Consider the following 26,031-nt stretch of genomic DNA (forward strand, 5'->3'; position numbering starts at 1 on the left):
CATCCTATGGCTTCTGCTTGTACATTAACTTTCACACAGACACACACAGACACACAGACACACACACACACACACACGATACATTAAAAGTGCTTAAGCACAGGAAATGTCTTGATAGTGTCGGCACACTTTTTCATACATCTAATCCGTATCAATTATGCATTTTTCCCTTGACTTACTTAAAATGACTTGACGTAAAATTCCAACCCAAGATAGCTATTTACAAATATTCTTTGATTAAAAAAATAATTAAGTTCTTTATATTTCACTTGCAAATACTTGAGACACCAGCCCTTAAGTGCAGTTTCCCGTAGAACTTTCTGCTCAGAAGGGAGCAGGTAGCTGGAGGGATTGAAGCGGGTATTTATACCTTAATTCTCTGGTTTGGTGGGTTAACCCAGAAAGATCTCATATGAATTTCACTTGGCTTCAGGGCGCAGCCGTACAAAGCATTCTCAGTTAATTTCACTACTTGATAAAGAGTCGGGGATGTCTTATCTCAGATCCTTCCATGGGGATTTGTCCTCCACTTCATATTCTTCATTAGGAGATTGAATATATTCTTGCCAGTGTTTATGATACTTGGTGCTTAAATATTATCACCAATAATTGTTTATGTTAATGTGCTCTTGACATCCCCATGCCCTACATTCATGTTACGATGATAACTCGGAAAAGCTGATTTTCTCTTCTGGATTCTGCATAGATGAGCAGTTCCTGCTCTGTCCCTGTGTGGTCACTGAGGGACTGTCTGTCCTCCTGTGAAAGAAGATACCTAGTCAATCACAGATGTAAACACCTTGAGACCCTGCCTTACCTTGTCTTTCCATTTTCCCTAAACAGATCTCTATTTTGGTTGTATATTATCAATGCCAATATAAGTTAGGCCCTGAGGCATATAAATATCTGGTATTTTGTTTTTTTGAGAATTTGCAGGGGAGGAGACAAGCAATGATGATTTGAACTTCAATCTTATGTTGAACAATATTTCCCCATGGGTAAAATTAAAATACACTTTCTGACTTTTTATACCAAGAGACATATTTTGCTATTGGGCTTTCTAGGATACATATCCAGCATCTTCCAAGAATCATGCCTACAGAGAGAACGTATTTGCTTGGAGATACAGCTTTCCGACTTACATTTACAAATTCAAGTTCATGAATAAATGCTTCCTCTCTCTCTCTCTCTCTCTCTCTCTCTCTCTCTCTCTCTCTCTCTCTCTCTCTCTCCTTTTTTGTAAGGAGAGAAAAGTGAATTTTTTTCTTGACTATCCCAGAGAAACATATGGAATCCAATCAATAGGTTCAATCCAACGGGTGTCACGTCATAAATATAATGAACAAAATCAAATGAACGATAGACCTAGTAAGTAAATGAGGGAATCCAAGTTGATAAATTAATAAATGAAGTCTAGTGGGGAACAGCACAGGATGCCATTAGAACATTAAAGAAACCAATGAGACCTCACTCACAGCAAATGCCTCTCTCACTGCAAATGTTTCTCTGTTCCTCTGCAATGATGGTTTTGTCTACACTCCTGCAGAAGTTCTCATGTTCTGAGAACAGTGGCGAGTGCTTGCCACCTTGTCATGTTACTTCGAAGGTAGAGGCATGAAAATCAGAAACTCAAAGCCACCTTTCAAGGCACAGTTAGTCAGAGCCTAGTTTGGACTCAATGAGATCCTCTCTCAAAATGAAGTGAAATGAAATGAAATAAAACAAAATGGAACTAATTAAAAATATACTCTTTGCTCAGGTTTGAAGCCAGGGATGGGGGAGGCGTTCCCTGAAAACATATAAACTAATTCTTTGAAAATACTTGAAGAGATTGAGTGATTCATTCTTTTCTTATTTTGTTTTACATTGGTTTAGGTGATCTTTAGATCTCAATATGTTGGGTGATTTTTAGAAACCCGCCACACATAAACATATTACACTTAAAAAGAAGAACATTAAAGGATGAGCCAAAGTCTCCAGTAAGCCCATGGGTGAGCACTCTCTCTAGTTTGATGTGTATTCTCCTAATCCCCCTTGAGCCCTCATCCCAGTCCCACTGATGGTCTGCTATGCTCTTCTGACTCAGAGTGTAAGTGATGGTGGTGATATCATTGATTTTCAGGTGTGGCTCTCAGAATTGGTCTCATTACTTTAAAGTCACATCTTGTATAATTCATTTTTGTAATTCTGTTTAGTATTTCCCCAGGCCTTCCAATACTTAAAAAGAAACACACAACAGGGGAATAACTCCTGAGGCAGCACTGGATGGCGGGAATTCTACAATCACTTATTAAATTGGCCTCCTAAATCCTGAGCGGATTTAGCAAAATGGAATTTCAAAGAACTTCACAATGTACTGAATACCATTTTACTTAAAAGAAAAGTGGAGTTCAGAAAATTAGATCTACTGGGGCTCCTATGGGAAGCCTCCTTTTTCCTCCTCCCCTTCCCTCCCCCTCCTCTTAATATCTTGCAGAGAACGGGGAGAAGAGTTCAGAGAGCTAAAGAGAGCATCCAACCTTTGTTCTCACGTACATGACTTGAGCCATTCACCTCTTTTATGACTGACATGGCTGGCCAGAGAGTTATTATTAGGATTTATAAGCAGTCCCATGATAGACTTATATATTTTAAGTGTTTATAACTGTCATAAAAATTTAGTGTGGCATGCAAGGTCTCAACCTGGCAGTAAATTTTGTAATAATATCTCTCTATATTGTAAGAAGGTCGCTTGCTCATCTTTAAAGGTTTGAATGAAGGGTGGAACAGGACAAGAGTTTCATAGCACCAGGAAGACATTGATATTAGAAGAAAGACATCTTCCTTTGGTACATTCCATTCCAAGTCTCAGGATGAATTGTGGTATATGGCAGAGTTGATAGGGCAGTGGCATGAGGAAATTTTATAATTATAGATATTTTACTTGGGCATATTATTCAACTTCTCAGGTCCCCAATTCCTTCTTTTTGGTGGAAGTTTTATATATGTGTATATATATATATATATGGTTGAGCCAATACACAGAGAACAGAAGAGTAACTAGTGTGTAAAAACTTTTCCTTGTGTTTCTTATTAAAATATTTCCTTGCGATGGCTAAATTCTTGTAATTCTTATCTGTAACATCTCACTACTAATCATACTTCATTGAGAAGCATATAAAATTAACATGAAATGTGATCATTATAGTCCTCATGTCACCATGTATATTTTTTGCTGATGTTTGAACTAGCATGCTTGTTACTTACAGGTAAGAAATAAAACAAGTTTCTGAGTCTCAGGTGGAATAAAGGATGCACACAAGACTACAAGGCAGGCACCATTGCTGAGATTGTGCCTTTAATTATTATTCACAGTATATTAAGATTATAAGTAGCTCCGGTCTCAATCAGGTGATTGTCTTGGATCTTCCTTTCCCAAATGTTTATGTTTTATGCCAAAAGAACATAAATTTTCTACTGAACAAATTCTCATGAAGACAAATCAATTTAGTGGGTGGGTAGGAAACTTCCCAATAGCTCCTTGGGCAGTCTGTTTCTTAGATTGAGATGCCATGAGAGTTCTTTGACCTGATTGATACCTTCTTTTCTCAGGATCACTTAAAATGTTTAGAAAGAAATATAAGGGAGAACACGGTGAGAATATAACAGTCATTTTACAGATGTAAATGATACCACTTACTTTCTTCTTTCTCTAAAGCTAGTGGTATAGTGACACGTGTGCGTGTGTGTGTGTGTGTGTGTGTGTGTGTGTGTGTGTGTGTGTTTTCTTGCTGATAAAATGGGGCTTCACTTTTACAGTACAATTGGTCATGAGGGGAAGAATAACTGAGCATCTATCATGTCTTAGATCCATCTTGAGGATATGGAAGATAATTCCTCAGTCTTCAAAGTTATTTAGGTAGAGATAGATGCAATTATTCCCATATAAGTGAAGAGTACGAGAGGGTTCAGATATGTTGACCTTGCTGAGCTAGCAAGAAAGTTAACTTAGCTTAGAGCTTAGGCCCAATTCCAAGGCTTCTTTCATAGAAAAAATAACCCTTCATTTCTGAGGTGTGAATATGTTTAAGAGTTTGTAAGTTGAGAATTTATAGAAACAACCTCTGAAATAGACAGAGCTAGAATGTGTTTCTCATTCTCCTTTTATGTCTCTCCCTACCTTCATTTTCAATCATCAATTGCCCTGACTTCCGATTTTCAAATGCTGTCCCAAATTCACCAAAGCCCAAATTGAATATTCCTTTAAATCGGTGTGCCTGCCCACGTCATCACTACTATGTAGGCTAAGTAGAACTAACTGGAAGGCTGATTTACACTAAATACTTTAACCTCAAGTAGTAGTGACCCATCCGTCTTGCCCACTGGGCTGCTTCTGAGCCCCGTTGGGATGGTTTAGCATTGAGCATGTTGGTGCAAGCTAAGAGCCGACAAGGAGGCAGAGACTCGCTTATGCAGCTTCCCATAAGCGATTTCAACAACCATCAGTGTGATCCCATTTCCTCTTCACTCTACCTGCCAAGGACAAGCACTTGTCAGAAAGTATGCAGGGCTGAACCTGACAATGCCTTCTTTGAGCTTGCCCTTAGCCTTCTCTCCATCTCTCCTTTCCCTTTCCAGAGTCCTGTGCAGAGCCCTGTGGCTCATAGGACTCAAAATGGTCAATGGAGTCACCTCTAAGTCTTTGGTTCAGTTTTGGCAGATTTGGATACGCTTTAGTGTATGTGTGGCTATTGGTCAATTTAGGGATAACGTTGCCAAGGTTTAACTAAACCAACTCTCTCAAAGTGACAAATAGCTTATTTTCCCCTAACAAATAGTATTGTTCAAAATAACATCATCCAGCAATAAAGGTAGCGGGAATCGGGTGACAGTAGGAAAAGCAAAGAGGCAACACTTCCACTCACAGAGTCAACGTTTATACTGTGAGGAAAAGCATGAAGAATTGTCTGGATCTTCCGATATCTCTTCTGCAACAAGTTTGAAAAATCAAGAAAAATTACTTGAAGGATGAATTTATCACCTGCTGTCATAATAACAAACTCCAAATGAAAAATATGCCCTGAAATATTAGCTAATCATCTCTTTTAAAAAAAAATGTTTAGTTCATCGTTACTTCGTTCCTCTGACTTCGTGTCTTGTGGGTATGTACACACCGTATTCAGAGAATATGAATAGAATTGTTGAATAGAGTATGCATATGTATTGTGAGGAGGGTTGCTGTTTGGAGTTGTTTTCCAGATGCAAATGAATTATGGACAAATGTGGAGAGTACTGTATTAAAAGGTAGAAGAAATTCTGAATTGGGCTGAGGTAAAACAGAAGGGATTACCAGAGGTTACGATGCTTTCTCTTTGCTGGCTAAGAAAGCGGCGCCCTGTATTTGTCTGAGAGATGCATCCCTGAAAGGAAAACCACTGCCTCCTCACGCTATTGATTGCATTATTGAAATTTAATCTCTGGGCCATGGCAGGGTACAGAGGCAAGAGAAGACATTTCAGCAATGTGATGATTTTATTAAATGCAGGAGAGACTTCGTGCCAGAAATTAAAAGTGCAATCATTGTTCCTAGTTTCACAGATCATTAAGCAAACAACCTGTTTCTGTTTGGACTATTTTATTTGATTCAGGTAACATAAAAGACTTTCATAACAAGAAATCCATGAAGAAAACTTGACTTATCCCATATTTGTCAATATGCCTCTACTTAATCATGTGCATGTTCATATGACTAATATTGCTATATACTTCAAGCTGTGACATTTATGGCAGAATATTGGTCATCCTTATCATTCATGAATCTCCCTGTTCTGCTCATCCCTGATGGGTCTGAGTGATCAGAGAGCATTGTCTTGACTGGAATTTCAGTTAAAGGTTTATAGAATACATACAAAATGGAAACTGTAGTGCAAACTTCATTTTCTTTCAGTGCTCGATTTGCTTTGGCATATTGCAATTCCCAGGGTGTCAAGAGCTAAGGGAAAATAATATCAATACATTCCATAAAAACAAAGATCATAATGAACAGGACTTTGATGTATATATACATATATGCATATCTGTTAGATTAAAAATAACCATGATATCATGTCCAAAGAATATGACTTAGAGGGGACAAATTTGACTTTCATTTAAAAATATGAGTATTTTATCATATACTTTTAAGAAAATATAGGACATAGGAGCCTAGATATAAAATGAATAACATTTGCATGGTGTGTGGTATATTATAACCATATCATTGGGAAGTTAAGGTTTTTGATTGCTAAGCAAAAAATGAGTCAATTCTTATGTGGACAAGGAGATTCCTGGTGGGTCTGGTGTTTGGGATTTTGCTTGTTTATTTTTAATGTTAGATGAAGCTAAGCCGGTTGGTAATGTTTAGAAAAAGCATAAACGTAGGAGTGTTGAGAAACTGCCTTCACTACTCATTGTAATGATTACATCATCAAGTATGTGCAGAGAAAAATACAATTATCATAGGAATTGAGATTTGTATCTAACCATAAAAATTTTTAACTTGTCTCTCAGTTGACTCAAGACATCGAGGGAAGCCATGTGTTTAAGGAAAGGATGTGTAGCCCACATGCACTTTGCCCTTAGCTTTCCCTAGGACCTGAGTTCCTCCAGGCAGGTCCAACAGTGCATGACAAGAATCTGAAGCAATTATTCAGCAAGAATCCCAGCTGTTCAGCAGAAAGCAAAAATCCAGAAATCAAACACATGTCCTCCCACTTACTCAAGAGAACTTAAATGGCTGCTTTAACTAAGGCCTCTTTGAAGACATTAATGGCAACAAAAAGAAGCAAAAAGAAAGAAAACCTTTGCCCTTCTGACTCAGACTGAGTTTAGGAGATACACAGAAGGGATATTCACATTATCCCCCCAAAGTCTATCTGGACCCAGGTGGAGTACCACAATGCCTCTTAGACATATTTGTGCAGATAATCAGGAGACAGTTTTGTGCATCTATGGGGAAAGTTGCCACAGGTACCAATCAATCATCGTTAACTGGCAATAAATCTGGTCTCAAGTCTCCCTAGAACAACGTTTGTAGAAAAAGTTGGCTGTGATCCTCCTTAAGTTAAACTATGGACTGTTTTCCACCTCATAACTGTCATTTCTTTGAACTCTTACCAACAGGCCCTATATAGTATCACTTACATTTAAAATCAAACTAACTGTACTGTGTGTTTCTTAACCTCTCTCGAGTCACTGTCTGCTACCTTGCTGACTTTGAGTTCTAGGTATCGCCTCAGTTTTTGGAGCCCTGTGCTAATATTTCCGTCTTAAGACTTCTACCCACATATTCCCTACATCTGTGACCCCTTCTTTGGTACCTTTTGTTCTCATCATCATAAAGTATCACCTAAAAGGTTTTCAGTTTTTCTTTCTTTTTTACACTCTTATGTGTATGTGATTTGCATATGTGCATGTCTGTATGTGTTTGGGTCCACATGTGTGGCGATACCTGTGTGCTCATGATTTCACAGGCCTGATGCTGGTGTTAGGATCATCTTTGCTCATTCTTCCTTTTGCTTTGAGCCAGTGCTTCTTCTTCAGAACCAGAGCTTGTTAATGGAGCTGGCTTCACAAGCCAGCTTGCTCTAAGGACCGGTTTTCTCCAACTCTGATGGTGGAATTACTGCGAGCTTCCACACTCACTAGGAACTTATGTGATTTCTAAAGACCTGAACTCCAGTTCTCATGCTAATTAGGCAAGGATTTCAACTACTGAGTCTCTCCTCAGCCTGTCAGTCTTCCTTTCTTTTATAGTTCTCTGAATTCTGTACACTTCCATTTTTAGGCCTATTCCACGTGGCCTCTAATTAAGACAATATTGTGCTGGATGGAAATACCTCTTCTCATATGGGGCTTGTGAGCATGCTCTTGATTTCACACCTCAAATGCAGATCTTGGGCTTTCCTCTTAGACCTTACTAAAGCTCTGGGTTTGAACACACTCCAGCATTTGGATTCAGCCCTAAAGGCAGTGTTTTGAGTATGCTTAGAAAACTGATTTTCAAATAGATACAGCAATCCACTTCTATTAACTTAAGCACCTAAAATGTTGCCTGTGGTTGTTAAAATAGAACAGTTCATGCAATTAATACTACAGACACAATTGCTGAGACTCTATATCAGGAAGTAGATGGACAGTGGAGAGGGAACGGGTATAGAGTGCTGTATGTCTTTTGTGGAAAATGAAGCATAAAGGAGAAAGACAAACAGAAGTTTCCACCATTGTTCACGGCATCTTTATGAGTATAAAATAATCAATGGAGATGTTCCCAATTTCAGGTTCCTAGTGCCTGTGCCTCTTTGCTAAAATATAAGGTTCATTGTAGAACATTGCTACATTGTTCCTTTCAGGAGGCATGGAGGATGCAGCCATCTAGCTAAAGACAGCACTTGATGACATGCAGAGCAGTTCCTCTCTGAGAATCAAAACAGAACCTAGATAATTCCCTCTGATGACCTGGTCCCATTATTGATCATGACTCTTCTTTCTCCCCCTCTCCCCTCTCCCCTCTCCCCTCTCCCTTAGGACTTTTGGATGCCAGATGAACAATAAGAGTTCTGTGAGCTCCCAAAATTACAATAGAGTTGGCATGTCTGCATGGCTGTCTTCCTGTAACAATGCATTTTATTGTTTGGAGAAAGTAGAAGCAAACCCACTTGAAACCAAGGTGGTGAAAGCTTTTAGCCATCTTGTGGTTATATGTGAATGGACATTTGGCAAATTCCATTGCTGAAATGCTTTGGGTGGGGTAGAAGGAATCCGGCCCATTTCTCTCTATCTCCTGCCCTCCTTTCTATTGTCCTCTCCCATAACTACATTCCTTTCTTCTGTGTGCCTCCATCCTCCACCTCCACTAATATCGGAACACAAGGAGGATGTTCTGTCCTTTGGCAGAGTCACTTGCCTTTTCATAGACAGCTATCCAGTGAATGAAGTGACAGATGCCCTCTTGTGTTCTCTATCAGTACCTCCAATGTGATCTCCAACAGAACCCAAAGGCATCAATTTGTTAATACAATTTGTTGTTTGGCCAACATCAAACCTGGCCAACCTTAAAATATTTTGGATAAGAAATCAAAGTTGAAGCTATGATATCACATCTGTAGTCTGTCTCCACACATAGTCAAAAAGTAACAGTGGTTTGTGCAATAAATACCTAAGGGCCATGTACCTGAACCGAAATCAATAGTCTTCAATTCAGCACAAAGCTTGAAAAGTCTGAGGTGTGTTCCATAGTCTTACGTAAAATTTTATTTGTTACAGTTTGAGGAGTACCTGCCTTAAAACACTTAAGTGAATACGTTATTAGTCTATGTGTTCCCTGAAGTGTATGAATTAAACACTAGTCCCTTGGCTCTACAATGTTATTAGAAATGAGTGATAGTGGTGATGGTGGTAGTGTGGTATGGTGATGGTGGTGGTGTTTGTGTTCATAGTGATGGTGTTGTGGCATGGTGATGGTGGTAATGGCTATGCTGATAGTGGTGGTAGTGATGGTGTCGTGGTAATGGTGGTGTGGTACAATGATGGTGTGGTGATGGTAATGGTGGTGATGGTGACATTGGGAGTGGCAATGGTGTGGTGATCTGTTGATAGTGTTGCAGATGGCAGTGATGTTGATAGTAGTCATGGTGGTGGTAATCGTGTCATAGTCTGGGAGTACGTTGATGGTGATGACAGTGATGATGGTGATGATGTGTTGGTATAATTGTGGTAACAGTGGTGATGGTGATGGAGCATGCACACACTTCTGTGTATGCACGTGTGCATGTAAACACACATCTGCATGTATGTGTGATATATGTGTGTGGTGTGAGTGAATATCCATTGCAAACTTTTTCTTCACCTAGGAAGTTCTTGGCAGGAATTTTAAATGGAAGGGCTATAAACTAATAAATGTACTTTGAACAGTGCCAGCTTTACAGTCGAGAGAGGGCAGTTCATGGTACTATTAAGGATAACAAGAACAAGAATTCTCTGATGGGAACTCTAATAAATGTAGTAGCATGCTGTAATAAAGAGCACTAGAAAATGGATGAGGTCTAACAAAATTATTCATAAAGAGAAATGGAAAGGGATGCCATGCTGAGCGGTCCCATGCAGTTATATAGACACTAACAAGGTTATCCCTGGAAGCTGAGTGCTAGTACATTCACATATGTTTTCTAACTAGCACAAAGAGAGACTGTTTTTATCTCGAAGAACAGGAGAGCCCAGAGTTAGAGGTGTGCTAAATCTTGCTCCTGATTTTTAATAATTCAGAGCCAAATAGCAATAATGGCTCACGTAGGGTCGGTTTAATGAACAAAGCAACCTCACTTCAGGTTGTTCGATGCAAGGCTCTCCACCGAGTTGCTAACTGGTGTACTTTACAGCTATCTCCAGGGTTCTTTTTGATATGATATTATCCTCCTCACACACTGTGTTTTCTATACACCAAAATATAATGTGAAACCACGAGCGAGGATGAAAAACCCTGAAAGAATGTTCAAATGAGCCTGTGAATTCCTGCTTTGGAGGTACAGAGATGTCAGAAAAACAGGCAGACGCCCTGCTTATGCACTCCTCAGAGTCCTTAGGATTCACTCTCGTTCGTGAAGCTTGGTAAGGAGCTGGGAGCATCTTTGGAGCTAACAAGAGAAATTCACTCACAACATTTCCATTATTTCACGCTGATCATCAACACTGGGCCAGCGTAACATACAGATAGCCTGACTTGTAACCAATTCAATGACTGCATTGATGAATTGTCATATCTCTGATATGCCAGTGCTCTATTTCTGTAAATTTTCTTCTTATGATAAATTTAAATGCTGCTTTTATGACACCAATGAGTTTAAACTCAGCCCATTGAAAGGAACTTTATGGTGGAGGATTTGAACTTTTTCTGTTGTTGTTGATACTCAAATTAAGTTAAGACACAGCTGTGAGGACGACTGACCAAATCTTAAGCCAGTCAAAGTCATTCAAAGTCAATTGACAAAGGGGGATTTTGTTTCTAGACTCCATTTTAATTGAAACTCAGAGTCAGTTCTTCATGACAGGAGGCTAGCATGATCACAGACAGTGTGATCCTTTGCCAAAGTCTACAGCTTTGACCACGCAATCTTCACTGACTGAGCCTCATGGACTGAAAGTGATCTTCTGTTTCCCTCTCTCCAGAGTCCTAGGATGATATTTTGTGATGAAATAATGCATGATATGTACAATGCTCAGTGATCTGCCTTCAAATTATGCCATTTTCTCCTTTCTCTGTTATCCAGCATCTCAAATCACAAAAGCTTAGAAGGAGAAGATAAAGGAGGGTAGGACTCCCTTGGCCCCTCCTCTTCAGACCTGGGCTCAGAGAGGTCTGCCTCAGCAGCCAGCTCTTCCTAGATGTCACAAAGCAGTAAGAAATATGCAGTTACCCTACACCTTCATCCAGAAGTGAGATTCAGGAATACCTACCTGTCTTTAGGAACATTCCCTAAATTCACTTCATGAGGCTGCCTGTGTGGTGTAGGTAATGTTCTTCCTTCTAGGCTATGAACACAATATTGGTCTGCACGCTGATTCTCTGGGCTTGTTCTCCTATCCACAGATGGAGTGGAGGTTTTCTTGAAGCATTCCCTCAGTGAAGGTAGTCTGAACATAAAGCATACAAGAGGAGGGAGAGTGACAAACAGAGAACTGGTAGTTCAAACTGAGAAACTCAGCGCATGGTTCTGATTGTACGCACGCTGGTCATGTCCTCTCCAGGAAGAGCCCCTGCTCAGTCTGATAAATCAGGGCACAGCCCTCATGTTGACAGCCAGACAGGTTGAATCCCTCCACCAGTGTCATTAACTAAAATAGTATTCCAGAGCTAGAAAACTTACTACTTCTAAGAAAGAAATCACACGCTTCACCTAATTTGAGCCTTAAAACACCATATAATATATAGTCATCCTTATTTTATTTTAGAAGGGAGAAGACCAAGGTTTATAAACTATGAGATCTGTCACTGAGATCTAAATGGTAGAAGAGTTAGAAGGTGAATTGACGGCTTCTCTGTCCATATGCGTAGATTCTACCACTGATGTATATACAATAACCTTCCTTATCTGAAGGGGTGTGGTGTAAGATGCCAGGAGATGTTTAAAACTTAAAGACAGAACTGTTTTATATAGTGCAGCTCTCTCTCTTTATCTCTTTTTATAGCTATATACAGACATGATAAATTTTAATTTATAAATAAGGGATGATAAATTAATAAAAATAGAGTAACATTCTATAACACAGTGACAGAGCAACAGTTTCTCTCTCTCTCTCTCTCTCTCTCTCTCTCTCTCTCTCTCTCTCTCTCTCTCCCTCCCTCCCCCCCCCTCTCTCTACCTACCTATATATGGTACAGATATAACACTTTTGGATAAGAGTTGAGTCATATAACAGAAACCACTGAAATGGGAAACATAGATTAGGGAGATCTACTGTGGATCAGATATTAACAAGTGTTGTTTTGTCTCCATGGAAATATTGGTAACCAAAACTGAGCAGAGGCAGAGGCAAGTGAGGAATTTGGGTGGATTGTGTGGTACCAAGCAGCCATGAGTGGAGGTCTGGATCCATTTCCAGCTATGGGAAGCTGATGCACCAAGACTTCGGGAAGAAGCAGGCAGTAAATATCCCTAATAGAGGAGAGAAGAAAAGGGAGCAAAGGAGTTTATACAAGCTCTAAAGACCAACTCCTCCTTCACAAGTTTGCCTTGGGGAGCAATTCAAAGAGAACCGATTAGTACAGGCCTTAATGCTTCCCACTTGAAAGTGAGTTAAGACTTACTGAGGGGAGACTAATGCAGGCTAGTCTTCTCTGAGATTCGATGCTATTTCACAGGTTCCTGATTCCCAGTGTGTCTGGATTACATGGGGAGACAGGAAGCATGGTGGACCCATGATGCGCAATCTCCTAGAAAGAATGTATGAAGACAATGAGAATTAGAGACAGAAAAAGACCTGAGAAATTCCAGGAAATGTTTCAAAGACAGTATATCATTGTTACCAGGAGGAAATGCCGCGGGTAATGTCAAAGTCACTGTTTATATGGTGGAAAATCAATTTTGTAAAATGTAAGCAACAGTCACAGTGGGGTCTTTGCTATGTTTGGAAATAAACCTTTCTCAAGTAGACCATCCTTATTTTCTTTTGTTTCTGTAAAATTCACTTTCATAAGCCATTCAAACATTTATTTAATTCAATTGTTCCTAACACATTTCTTAAATCTAACCATTGTCATAGGCAGGAAAGTCTGTGGCATAGGGAATATGGATAATCTTTAGTGCCAGAGGAGGTCACCACCTCCTGACACACATTAGGGAGAGGTGGGTCACAAAAACAAAAAATGCCCAAAGGAACTATGGCCTCGTTCTCCATTCTACCTCACCCTGTCTGTTGCCAGTCATGTTTTATTTGGGCAGCAGATTCATATTCCAGAAATGCAGAACACACTCATCTCATGAACTTATTTTGATAACGGAAATTAAGTTGGATTTTTCCCTTAGACTTAGGCCATTACATTGCATCTGAATATAGTTTTGTACTTACTTCTGGTCTTGAAAGAAATTGTCTCACTAAACCTATGTCCAACCTTACATTCTATGGGAACCACTGTAGAGTAGACTGAACTCAAGATCAACAGTGTGTGTGTGTGTGTGTGTGTGTGTGTGTGTGTGTGTGTGTGTGTGTGTGTGTGATAGATGTTAACCAATGTGTGCATATGCATGTGGGTACATAAGCACATGTGTGTGCTAGCATGTACAAGCCAGGGTCAGCATTGAATGAATTCCTTCATCACTTACCTCCTAAGTTTTTGAGACAGTATTTCTCTTTGAACTTGAGTTAAAATTTATTTCAGTTGTCTAGCCAATGAGCTCCAGGAAAGTCCATGTTTCTCAGACCATCCCAGCAAGACAGGAGCCAGTAGCTCCTTCCATTTTTCATGGATGCTGGAGATTCACACTCAGGACTTCATTTTGAGTGACAGGAACATTACTGAATGAACCATCTCCCAAGCCCTTTAGTATCTACACAGTTGTACATATTCACAGTGCTGAGAAGTCAGCTTCTTTCTTTACTACCTGTGAAAAGCTGTCACCTTCTAAAGAATGGTCTTTCTTTAAATTTCCTTTTACATGATTAGAAGGGCACTTTTTTTCAGTTTGTGGGGGATTAGCTCATCAGTCACTTTATCATTGAACAGCATGTGATGCTGTGATTTTTTTTTTTCTAGCAGAACAATTTAGCAATGGTAGTTAAGAACTGGTAGCTATAGCTGAGCAGTGAGTAATTTCACAGGAGGCTGAGACATTTGGGATTGTTTTACCTTCCTGATTTTGAGTAGGATACACAACCAAAGAAGAAACTTATACATTGAAAAACTACAGCTAAGTGACTTATCCTGTGGCTGACATATCTGTGACAGCCCCAGGCTTAAAGAGGCCAGTGAAGATATCTGTTCATGATTTCAGCAGGTTTTTTTTTCAATGTTCCCATGCTGGAGTAAGCATTGCTCTGGTCTGGTAATACTCATAGTAGAGATAGCATTAAATAGATAACACTTTAGGTAGATGGGGAGTGAACAGGCAAATAAGACACAGAAGGTGCAAGCAGGGCAGCTACTCTGCGGCACCTCAGAACTCGGGATTAATTCATAAATGTCTTCTGAGAAGAATGAATGAGGATAGAGTCAGTAATGGCCAAACAAAGCAATCCCATGGACAAGCAAACAGGAAAGAGCAATGACAACCCTGGAAATTGTCTGTAAATAGCACAGCCAGGCAAAGGGAATTTTGTAAAGGCAAAGAAAAGAATGGCCTTGAACCTCAAAAACCACAAGAGGACAGAAAATGTGATTCACCTTCAGGCACTTCCTTCTCAAATTATTGCATTGAGCGAAGATTTTACAAATTCAAAGACATTTAACAGGGACACTGGAGTATTCACTTTGGATCAGTGCACACACATCCATTGCTAGCTTTCAGTTTCTTAAATGTGTTCCAATTAATTACATTTTAAATCAGTTAATTTCAACAGACAAGAAAAGAAGCCAAGACAAAGAACCACAAAAGGTAAAAAAAAAAAAAAAAAAAGTCCAAGGAACTTAATAGTTCTTGTTTTTGACACCATCATTGCTAAACAACCCACTAAATATAACCTTCGGCCTCTGAAGATGAGCAGGATGGACTGTAGAGAGAAGACAGAACCCCCTCAAATCTTAAGGTACACAACAGCTTGGCTGAAGCCATGGAAGACTGAGCTACTGCTAAGAACAGACACTCAGCCCTTTCATATAGACATGGCTCTGAGTTGCAGGCAAAACAAGATCTAGATGGAAAAGCTCAAGGAACAGCTGGAGGCACATTTCCCATTCTACAGTTTATTTACTTATCTATCTTCAGATACATAAACAACATCGATACTAAAAACTCAGAGAAAGAAGAAAGAGATGGACAAGACAGATGAAAGTAGAGAAGGGGAAGAGAGGAAAAGGACAGAGACAGAGAAGATGAAGAGAAAGGTATTAAACGAGGGAGGTAAAGAGCTTCAGAACAGGAGAACAGGAGGGAAAGAGAAAGGGAGAGAAAGAGAGAAAGAAAGAACTGACATTTGAATAGAATAGAAAAACACAACTGAAACATCTGTAGCATGACCACATGATCTCTTTATTGTACCAGTTACACACAATTGTGTGCGTGTGTGTGTGTGTGTGTGTGTGTGTAGATAGATATATGGTAGACAGACAGACATGAATAGATTTAATTTTAGCACTGGCATATATGTATTCTAAGCAATGTGGCTGACACATAGTTGTCTCTCAGTAAAAGTGTTCTGAAGATATTGATTTTGCTCAATCTATTTCTCACTTCCCTTGTAACAACCCCTAATCATCTTCATAATGAAGCTAAATCAATAGTGTGGAATTCAGTATTTGGAAAAACCCAGGTAATCCTTCATTTTTCCCATGCATAAATATCAATTGCATTTCTGCAGTTTGATTCAATGCTTAGATAAGGCAAGTACAATCCTTGCTGTGTGGATGATAAAATATATCTAAGATGACATTAAAAATCATCATGACCATCTTTTTCAGTATCATTATTATCCTAGCTACTAACAATTGAAAATTTCCTAAATGCCAAGCCTCCTAGCATTTTCTCCATATTAATTCATTTAATCTTTCCAGCAAAGTTGTAAATAGGCAATGCTATTTTCCCCAGACTCCTAAGACCCTGAGAAATGCATAAATGTAAAAAGCTAATTTCAATGCAATGTGAAAGTGATGTTGTTATGAATTATATGTGATGTTTAAAATAATGCCTAAAAGCAGCTTTCAGTGGTAATATGCAAAGAGAATTAAGATTCCTCTTTGCCTACAAACCCTTTGCTTTGAGAGAGAGAGAGAGAGAGAGAGAGAGAGAGAGAGAGAGAGAGAGAGAGAGAGAGAGACTAAAAGTCTTTAAATATTTTTATTTTCAATTTCATCTCTTACTTTTCTAACTTTTCAAGGACAGAGTCACCAGTGGTAATGGTTACAATTGCTGTATATAAGTGATGTTTGAGAAGTTATTTGTTCAGATAGAGAAGGTAATACAGATGCTGTGATGTGATCCGGCGCCTTCCTGAATAAGGGGAAAGGGCATACCAATTGAGACGTAAGCAAAAGGAGCTCTCCTTGGGAATTTAAAGCCCTGTTTCATTTTCTGACCTCACTACATAGACTTGCACACTATCCAAGGCTGCCATTGGATAATAACTGTGTCCAATAACCCCAGGGACCCAACCAATTTATCATGGACACTGCTGGAGAGATTTTCGGTTTCTTGCACCCCAGTCTTAGGCTGTGGGGTCTAGGGAAGCCAAAGGGTTGCTAATTGCCATGTTAAATTCTCCCAGCCTCAGCGATTCTCTTCCTTGTGTCTCTCAATCTCTCAGTCCAATTGGGGACGTCTGCGGGAATTTATCCGCACGCCAGGAGCTCAAAAAGCATTTACTGCTAGCCTGTGTGTATTGGCAGAGGAGAAAGGTGGTTTCCGTCAGGGTGGCTGTGCTCTGCATTTTATGATGCCATTTCATAATGGGAGGTTGCAATCTTCTGCTGACTGTAAGATAAAAGGGGAAGGAATCACAACAACTTGTGTTTGGGGAAATGTTTTCTTGAATTTAAGGTTATCTATCACGATAACAGTTATTACTAATGTCCTTATCTGATGTTGTCTAAATAAAGTCCATTAACTGACTTCACATTGCTGGGCCCCATTGCTCTAACTTTATTATAGCTGTAGATACCCTGTTCAAAATAATAATTCTAGAATTGATTTCTACTCCATCTTTGCTTAAAGACCCCTTGACATCTGCATTGGATTTTTAGAGTTTAAGATATGTGTGACATTGAACAGAGACTTGAAGAAGATATTATGTCAACAGAATCTTTAGGTGCCCTTTCTTATGTAGGAATTTAGACAATTTAATTGTATAAATACACAATAGTTAGCTCAGGGTACCTTCAAGCTTAAATTTTCTTGTAGATGTAGATTGGATATGTTTCCAATCCTTTCCCAAATTCACCTTGTAAATATGGAAAAGTATGTCTAAAAACAATTATGCATGACAACATCCTGACCCTACCTCTAAAGTGACCTAAAGCAAACATAAAAGTCATTTCTTTCTATAGCACATGCATACAGGAAATACTACAATTCCATTTACTGAGATCTATTTGACAAGTAGATACATTGTCTCAATTTGAAGACAATGATGATATGATGATATATGTGACAAAAGCAAGGTCATATTAATAACTCCCATCTCTAGGCAGCAGTAGGAGAGGCATTGAGATGTTGTTTGATGCATTTGAATATTGCTTATTACTGATAATACATAAGTGTGTTCCTGTAATCCAGCCACAGTGAAGGGATGTCCCAAGGGGAACTGGTATTGCTCCTGGTGGGTATATTCTCCAAACTAAGAAACGGAGGCTATTGTCCACAATCACTAAGAGGTCAGAGACCTATAGCTCATCCCCCAAACAGTTGTACTTTGTTCTCATTCCTTCTATGTTTCTTCCCTTCCAGATGTAATTAAGATCCCAATCTTTTCAGGGGAGATCTAGTGTGGTGTGGTTTCTAATAAGGTAGAAGATCCTGTACTAGTTCATGAATATTTTGGAGATGTGGATTTTCCATATGAAGTAATGAAAATAAGATTGTCTACTCTTACAGAATCATTTGTGAGAACTGTATAAAACTTAATGAATAAACTGTCTATATTTAGGAAGTGAAGGGTCCTCAAAGACTCACTTGCTTAAACCCTGGTTGCCAACTTGTGATGCTATTGGGAGATGGTAATACTCTTTCCAGTTGATGCCTACAAGACAGACACTAGATTATTGGGAGTGTGCCCTTGAAAGGGATATTTAGAGTCCATCCCTTTCTCTTTTGCTTCTTACACGGCATGAGGAAAGCAGCCTTGCATTTCCATGTGCCCCCATCATTATCCTACATCAGGGTCCATCAGGATGGGGACAAGTAAAGAAGGAAGTAGTGGGAGCTATGTCTAATAAGACTTACATTATTCTGGACAAGGATAATGAGGCAGACAAGGAGTATGAAGGGCATACAAAATGGATAGGATATGACATGTTACCCTTTGAAAGTGACATTTCTTTCTTTAAAAAAAAAGATATATGTGGTTGCTCATTATGCATCTGTGTGTCTATGCACATGAGTGTAGATGACTGTGGATGCCAGAGGCATTGGATTCCCTGGTCTAGAATTACAAGAGGTTGTGTGTGGATCAGCATAAGTACATGGAATCAAGCTCAGGCCCCCTGCAAAAGCAATATATGCTCTGTTCCACTGAGCCATGTCTCTATGCCCAGGGTAGACTTTCTTTTTCTCAACCTTTTTTTGAGAACGGTGTGGAATGTGTCCTTCCTTTATTAGCCAGTATATAATATGAAATTAGCCAGACGCAGATTGGCATCATGTTGTCACTACTTGCTAATCAATATCATAAGAATGAAATCTCCTAAAAGAAGAGAAAGCATTCTAAATATACTCATTACCAACTAGAAAATTGTGAGCCCAGTCTATGCCAGAAACCTGATTAAAATATTAGTTTTACTCTAAAGTGTGAAGGCAAAGAGACTGGGAAGAGTGAGGCTAAGAGAACTCAGGAATCTCACGAAGTTTACAAGACTCAGGAAGCACTTGAAACTGGAAAGACTTCTTTCCATGATTGCAGAAGTACTTACTAGAGGAGACGAGACTGGCAGAGATGCCTACAGGTTGGACAGGGAGCTCCAGCCACTCCGCTTTCATGAGATGTCACCATGCTGGGGTAGGCTTCGTAATAGTGAAGCTGAGTCAACTGCGCTCCTGTAAGTATCTCCCCATTCTGTCTACACATAACCCCAATAAACTCATTGGTTCACCAAGCTATGATTGGTAGAATCATTCTTTATGCCAGTGCTAGGTTCTTCCTCTGTCACTCTTTCGACGTTATTATTTTATGAGACAGGGTCTCTGATAGAACCTGGAGTAAAAGAAGGTCAACAGTTAGGTGAGGCTGCTAGTAAAAGAGCGATAAGCATCTGCCTCCCTAGGGATGGAATCACAGACTTGCCATGGTTTTCTCAGTTTCTCATGCTTGTTCCAAAATTAATAACACACCTTCCAAGTGGCCAGTCTCATATTCTGTTACAGCGGTGCAAGTGGGCTGAGATATTTACTCTCGGTCTTACTGACTCTGCTTCTTCAAGTTTCTTAAGGGTTTTAACAAAATAAAACCAGATGATCAATAATCATAAGTGGAACAATAATGTAGGAAAGCAGAAGGTGGTGCCACCCTTGAACTTATTCCGTATGAGGTCTCTGGGTGAAACCGCGAAGTTCATGCGGCTTCACAGGATGGACTTTCTCCACGGGTACTTTCACTTCTTTAAAATAGAAGCATAGGTGGCAGAGATCTCAGAAGACCATGGTGAGGCTTTACTGAATAATTCAAAAGGCACCGACCACAGCTTGAGAATGAATGTCAGCTGACAGCAGTGCTACTGGCAGCCGTGGTACCTGGGAATAAAGCTTTTATAAGTCTTGCAGCATCCAACCATCTGGCGGTACCAATGTTCATGTGGTTAAGAAGTTTTAAAATATCATATGACTGAGAAGGGCCGGTTTTTAAACAAGGCTCATTTGAACCAGTGTTCTATTTTCAAGGCTACACAATGCTATGACCGTTTTACTGTGGTTAGAAATATAAAATGATATCAAAAGCTAATGGGGGTAGGGTATTACCTTTACCAACTGAGGCTGTTTGGCAGAATGAGTCAGATCACACTCCAGAGAGGGCTGTCTCATCTATTGTGGTTCATTACTTATGACCTACAGTGAAGGAAAAAAAGAAGTATAAAGTGGGGGCTAGAGAAATAGTTCAGTGGTTAAGGGCACTTATTGCTCACATATTGCTCATTTCATCCTGAGAAGCCACACAGACTTCATGGTCTCAACCAGAGGCCTCATGGCCTCATACTGAATTAGTTCAGGGGCATTACCATCTTCTGCTCTCCGACATTATTGTAGAGGACCTGAGTTTTCCCCCAGCATCCACATGGTGGCTTACAACCACCAATTCCAGTTATAGGTGATCCAACATCCACTTCTGGCCTCCTTAGACACCAGACATGCATGTGATATGCATACATACATTCAGGCAAAACACTCATACACATTTAAAAAAAAAAAAAGAATCCTCCACATGTGCATTGTGGATGGAGAGGTGCTTCAACAGTAGCTAAGAGCACTAGCTGCCCTTGCAGAGGACCTGAGTTCAATTCCCAGCCCCAACATGGTGGTTCACAAGCACTGAAACTCTAGCTCTAGGAGATCCAGCGATTTCTTCTGGCTTCCTTGGCCACTTCATGCTTATGCTGGGCAGATATACATGTATGAAAAACATTAATACATAACATAAAAGTAAAAGTAGTTTTCCCTCTTTTAAAATAAGTATATGATACACTATCTGCCATTTCTTTTACTTCCAAAGTAATTTCATATGTATAACTAGCAAAGCGTTCATCATGTCTTTTTACAAAGATTTCATTTTGTTTAAGTCTGACCGACAGTGAGCAGGGAAGAGTTTAAGGGCAGAACCAAAGCTTTCCAAGGCCAAAAGATACAAATCCTGGCCTATAGTAGATGACCAAGAAATGTCTTTTGAGCAAAACTCTATTTAAAGAGACATATGTGGTCTGTAATAAATTAGAGTAGGGCAAAAAGAATTCTGTTGGGTTAATCTGTTTCTATGGAATACAAGTAGACTGTAGGGAATATCAAAGTTACAGTCAAGAAAACGCAGTGACTAGATGTTAGAAGCGAGAGGCTAGTTCTGCTGCAGGGAGAAAAGTTCATTTTCAGGTATTTCCCTCTGTAATCAAGGCTCTGAGCTAAGATTCTAATGGTTGATATAAGCAACAGAATTAAAAACCAATCAATATTTTCATATCAAGAAAACTTTGAAACTTAAGAGACGGGTCTTAAATTTAGACCATACAGAGCCTATTTGGCTTCAAAGACAGCCTAGGAGAAATTGGCTGTCGTTGAGGTTTCCTATTAAAATGTATGCCATCCATCATCCTAATAGACCAGCCTTATGATTTGTCCATCACATTATGAGAACAAAATGCTATCTTGTCTCCTTGATACTATGTCTTAAAAAAAAAAAAAAAAGGAAGAAGAAAGAAAGAAAGCAGCAAAGTGGGGGAGAGAGATTCCTCCTCTGGTCCTTTCCCGATTGTTTGTTTGTTTGTTTTTGAATTGTTCATAACACACAAGGTCTGGCATCAGGACTAATTAGAGTAAACCGTGTAGAAATCCCCGAGGAAGCAGGCAGGGAGGATAATGTTTGCTACATTAAAACTTACAAGGAAAGGACCAAATATGAGGGATGTGAAGGTGAATAAATCCTTTTGAGGAAGACCTGCCTAAATCAGCGTCTCTCGGATACTCTGAGATGCAAGAATGATTATGACAGACATTTCAGGATGCATTCTGCTAACTGACAAAGCTGTGCGCACGGCAGGCAGACTGCTGCGTGTGAAGATTGTGACCCATGATAATCACGTTGGTCTCCAGCTCAGGATCAAGAAGGGAGGCCAGTTTTCTGTCCTCAGGGACAGGGACAGTTCTTTGCTCCTCACTGTTCTTTCTGGAGATGATCGGACTTAAGTGACAGTATAGAGACTTCACTTCAGAAGAATCTTTTCAAACAAACATCTGTTTCTTATTTAATTTGGTCAGTGTAAAACACATCAATATGCTGGATGCATCTATGATGAAAACTTGTTAAAACCAAAAAATCACCCCAAAGAGAGAGCTCTCAAACGTTACAAGCAAAAATGTCGCAAACCTTGCTAAGAACATGTCCATTCCCTACGTCAACTTTTTACGTGATTTCTCAGCAAAGCATATCATATGCAGTGGCTCTCAAATAAATAGATAGATAGATAGATAGATAGATAGATAGATAGATAGATAGATAGATAGATAGATAGATAGATAGATAGACTCTTCATACAAAAATGGTCAGAGCCACCACTACTTTCAGGATGTGGTCCCTGCACTAGGTGATACGCCTCTCTCCTAAACTGAGCTAGCCTCTGTGCTAAATCAGACAGCAGGTGAGGCCACAATTCAAACAGATGTTTCCACATGTGGGAACTGAGGTTTGAGGACCTCTCTGATGCCTTCCCCTTCCCCTTTACACCTGTCCTTGTGGCCATGTGTGTTCAAGCTTTTTTCTCTTTTGCCTCACGTTAGGCCTCAACTTGGTAGAACTGTGGGCTGTGGCATGCTATTTTCTCTCGTGTATTTTTAGATGATTGTTAAAAAGCCATTTTTTTTTTCATATTGCTCTTGGAACTCTTGATTCAGACTCTCTGGCCTGTTTTAATGTATGAGTTGATAGGAAGGAGGAAAGAGATGAGCGAGGAGAGACAAAGACAATAGAAGAGAGAGGAGGGGGAGAGAAGGAGGGAGGGAGAGAGGAAGAGAGGAAGGGCAGATCTCAAGTAGTAGAGGCATGAGTTTAGCAGCCTCGGCCTCAGGCATTTGACCTTGGCCTGGGTCTGTTTTGACATAGGAAACTGAACTGCCCCGGGAAGACATTAAGGGAACAGAATGACTGTTTTGTCAGGTCTTATTGTTTAATTAGATCACAAGTTAAATCTCAGTTTTAAAATTCTTTTGGCACATGCCATAATTCTCAGTCTCTGTGTCAAACATTTCCCAGCAGCTTTCTATACAAGGCAAATAGCAAGGAAATTCAATATTTGAACCGCCTTATTTACTTATTTTTTAATTTTTCTTTTAATGGCATACTCTTAGAGTGAAAAATTTCTAAGTTTCTACTGGTTAATTATTCATTTTCTGGAAGTCATTGCACCCCATGGATCTCAAACGTTCCATTCAGCTCCAGGCTTCCTTCCTTCCATTTATGTTCAATGTTCTCAATGTCTGGCATGCTGGATCCTCCCTACACCCTATCCATGTTTGAAGACTTCCATTTTTTATTCATGAACTCTGACCTGGTGCTTTCCAGACATAATAGAGAATCAGAGAACCAAAGCCCTAGGACAAAGCTGACATCTGAGTCAAAGGGCTATGAGTCACCCAGCCCTGGGAGCTTGGAAATAGGAGGGTCTCTGTCAGTCCAGCTAAACCAGTGAGCTCAATATAAGATGGGAAGAGAGAAATAGATACCCTCTGGCCTCTGCACATGCAATCAAAAATGTGTGTGTTCACATTATACACATACAGTGGAAGACAAGAGAGGAGAAAGACGGACAGAGGGAAAGAGACAGAAACAGATAGAGAGGGAAAGAGACAGAGAGACACAAAGAGAGAGATACGAAAAGGAAATATGTCTATAGTCCCAGCCTGTGACTTGCTTCCCCCTTTACACCATGTTTCAAGTGCTGGATGTTTTCTGTATCCCGGACCTCAAACTTTAGGACTTTAGGACTCCAACTTCCTGACATGCCACAGATCAGTGTGTCTGGTAATTGAGAATTTTCCTGCAAATTTCATTTTCCTTTAGGGCCAAATGAAATTCTAAGTTTTCACTATCCATTCATCCGCTCATGAATATCTAGATCACTGGTTCTCAACCTGTGGGTCGTGACCCCCTCGGGGTTCACACATCAGATATCCTATATACCCGGATATTTACATTACAATTTATAAAAGTAGCCAAATTACAGAAGTACAGATGGAATAACTTGGGAGTCACTACAACATGAGCAACTGTATTAAACAGCCTCAGCCTGAGGAAGGTTGAGAACTTGCTGATCTAGCTGGCTTGTACTTCAGAGCTATCGTGAGTAGCATAGCAACTAAAATGGAAATGCAAAGGTTTGGGGGTATCATTTGGGTATGTTGTCAGGATAGGGGAAGCTGGTTCATATGACAGTGACTTTTTTAGTTTTTGTGAGAGGTTTCCACACAGAGAGGTTTCCATAGCGTCTTTACTGGTGTGCACTCCCCCAGTGACTAAGTGTGCCCTGTCACACCCGCATTCTCTGTCACTTGTTCTCATGCTGGTGTGTGCTGAGTTCAGGGCACCTGCTATACAGTTGGATGCAGGTACCAATTGCGTCATTGACTCACGAATATGAGACTCATCGCTCAATGAAGAGTCACGAAATAACCTGAGAATAAAGGAAACTATTTAGAGAGCTTTGGAATGAGAACAGAGAACCCTAGGCAGAAATCTAGGAAGGACCCGCTGTTTCAGATGTGAATAAATTGAAAACCAATCCTTGAAAGATAACAATAAAAGAATGGCCCCGCTGCGGTAGGATTAACTCAAAAGCTGTGTGGTGTCATCAGAAGAGGAAAGAAAGCAATTTAGGTGGTACTCGATATAATCAAATAGAGAAGTCAGGACTTAAAGGGTTTTTTGTTTTGTTTTTATTGACAGTCATTTTTAGTCTATCAAAACAGTTTTACAGATGCTACTGCTATGGGTACTGATCATATTGGATGCATTTATTTAGCTGTAGTAATTTGTGTCTTTCATAGGCTTTGTCCATTTAGCCCAAGTTGTCATGTTTAGTGGCACAAAATCTTTACAATATTCTCTTCTTGGCATTTTGATCGCTCTATGGTCCCTGATGATGTTCTTGCTTCATTGTCTTTGTTGCTGGCTGCTCTTCTTTCCTCTGTTTGATTAATTTAGCTGGAAATTTATCAATTTTGTTGATTTCTTTCTAAGAAGCAAGGTGTGATTGTATTGACATGTGTTATTCTTTTCCTATTCAATTGACTTCTTTGCTTTTAAATTTATTCCTTCTGCTGATTTTGATTGAATCTGTACTCTTTTTGAGTTGCCCTGCTTCAACCTCTCCAGTGCTGGGACTATAGGTATGACCTGCCACACAAGATTTGTGCTTCTTTTAAAATATTCTTTAATATGGGATCTCAGATAAACGAATTTAGAATTTTATCATTTTCTTTTCTTTTCTTTTTTTTTTTTTTGATGAGCCAAAATTTATTTATTTCTTGCACTTGAAGTATTCCTCGATGACATCCTTGGCCTGAGATTCTTTGCCATAGTCCTTAACCACTACGCAACTGCAACCAACCACCTTCCGTGGTTTCCCCTCTGGATCGATTTTACAGAGGCCTACCCATTCCCCTAGTTTCTTGTTGTCATCAACCTTTAGGTTGATTTGGTGCTCAGCACAAAGTGCCTCCACCAGCTTGACATACATGGGCTCATCACAGTTGGACGCGAGCACACAGAGATGGGCTTGGCACTTGTCTAAGGCTTTGGCGGCTTCGCGGATGCCACGTGCTAGGCCATCGTGGATGAGGGCAGTCTTCAGCACCTCTTGTAGAGCAGTGTTAACGTCCATTACACCTCCAGCAGCTATGCCTTCCTCGGCCATGGCGGTGGATCACGGGTGACGCCGAATCTTGAACGCACCCGAGCTTCCGC

At 39.8% G+C, this 26,031-nt stretch overlaps 1 long non-coding RNA gene, 1 other non-coding gene and 1 pseudogene across 3 annotated transcripts in view; 1 reads left to right on the forward strand and 2 right to left on the reverse strand.

Moving 5' to 3' along the window:
• Positions 1-16,490: 16,490 nt before the first annotated feature.
• Positions 16,491-26,031, reverse strand: part of LOC110320554 — a 41,326-nt gene continuing 31,785 nt past the window's right edge. Inside the window, exons 2-3 of the long non-coding RNA XR_002380464.1 lie at positions 18,333-18,399; positions 16,491-17,135 (exon numbers count right to left, since the gene is read on the reverse strand). This is a non-coding gene — a long non-coding RNA (uncharacterized LOC110320554). The remainder of the gene's footprint in view (positions 17,136-18,332; positions 18,400-26,031) is intronic.
• LOC115063894 lies at positions 20,300-20,424 on the forward strand. The gene has a single exon (XR_003843762.1). It is a non-coding gene; the product is annotated as a small nucleolar RNA SNORA4 (small nucleolar RNA).
• LOC110320553 lies at positions 25,571-26,025 on the reverse strand (annotated as a pseudogene). Its single transcript, XR_002380463.1, has one exon. The product of XR_002380463.1 is annotated as a 40S ribosomal protein S12 pseudogene (transcript).

The sequence above is a fragment of the Mus pahari genome, chromosome 4 (assembly GCF_900095145.1).
Source record: "Mus pahari chromosome 4, PAHARI_EIJ_v1.1, whole genome shotgun sequence".
In the NCBI taxonomy this organism is placed as follows: Eukaryota; Metazoa; Chordata; class Mammalia; order Rodentia; family Muridae; genus Mus; species Mus pahari.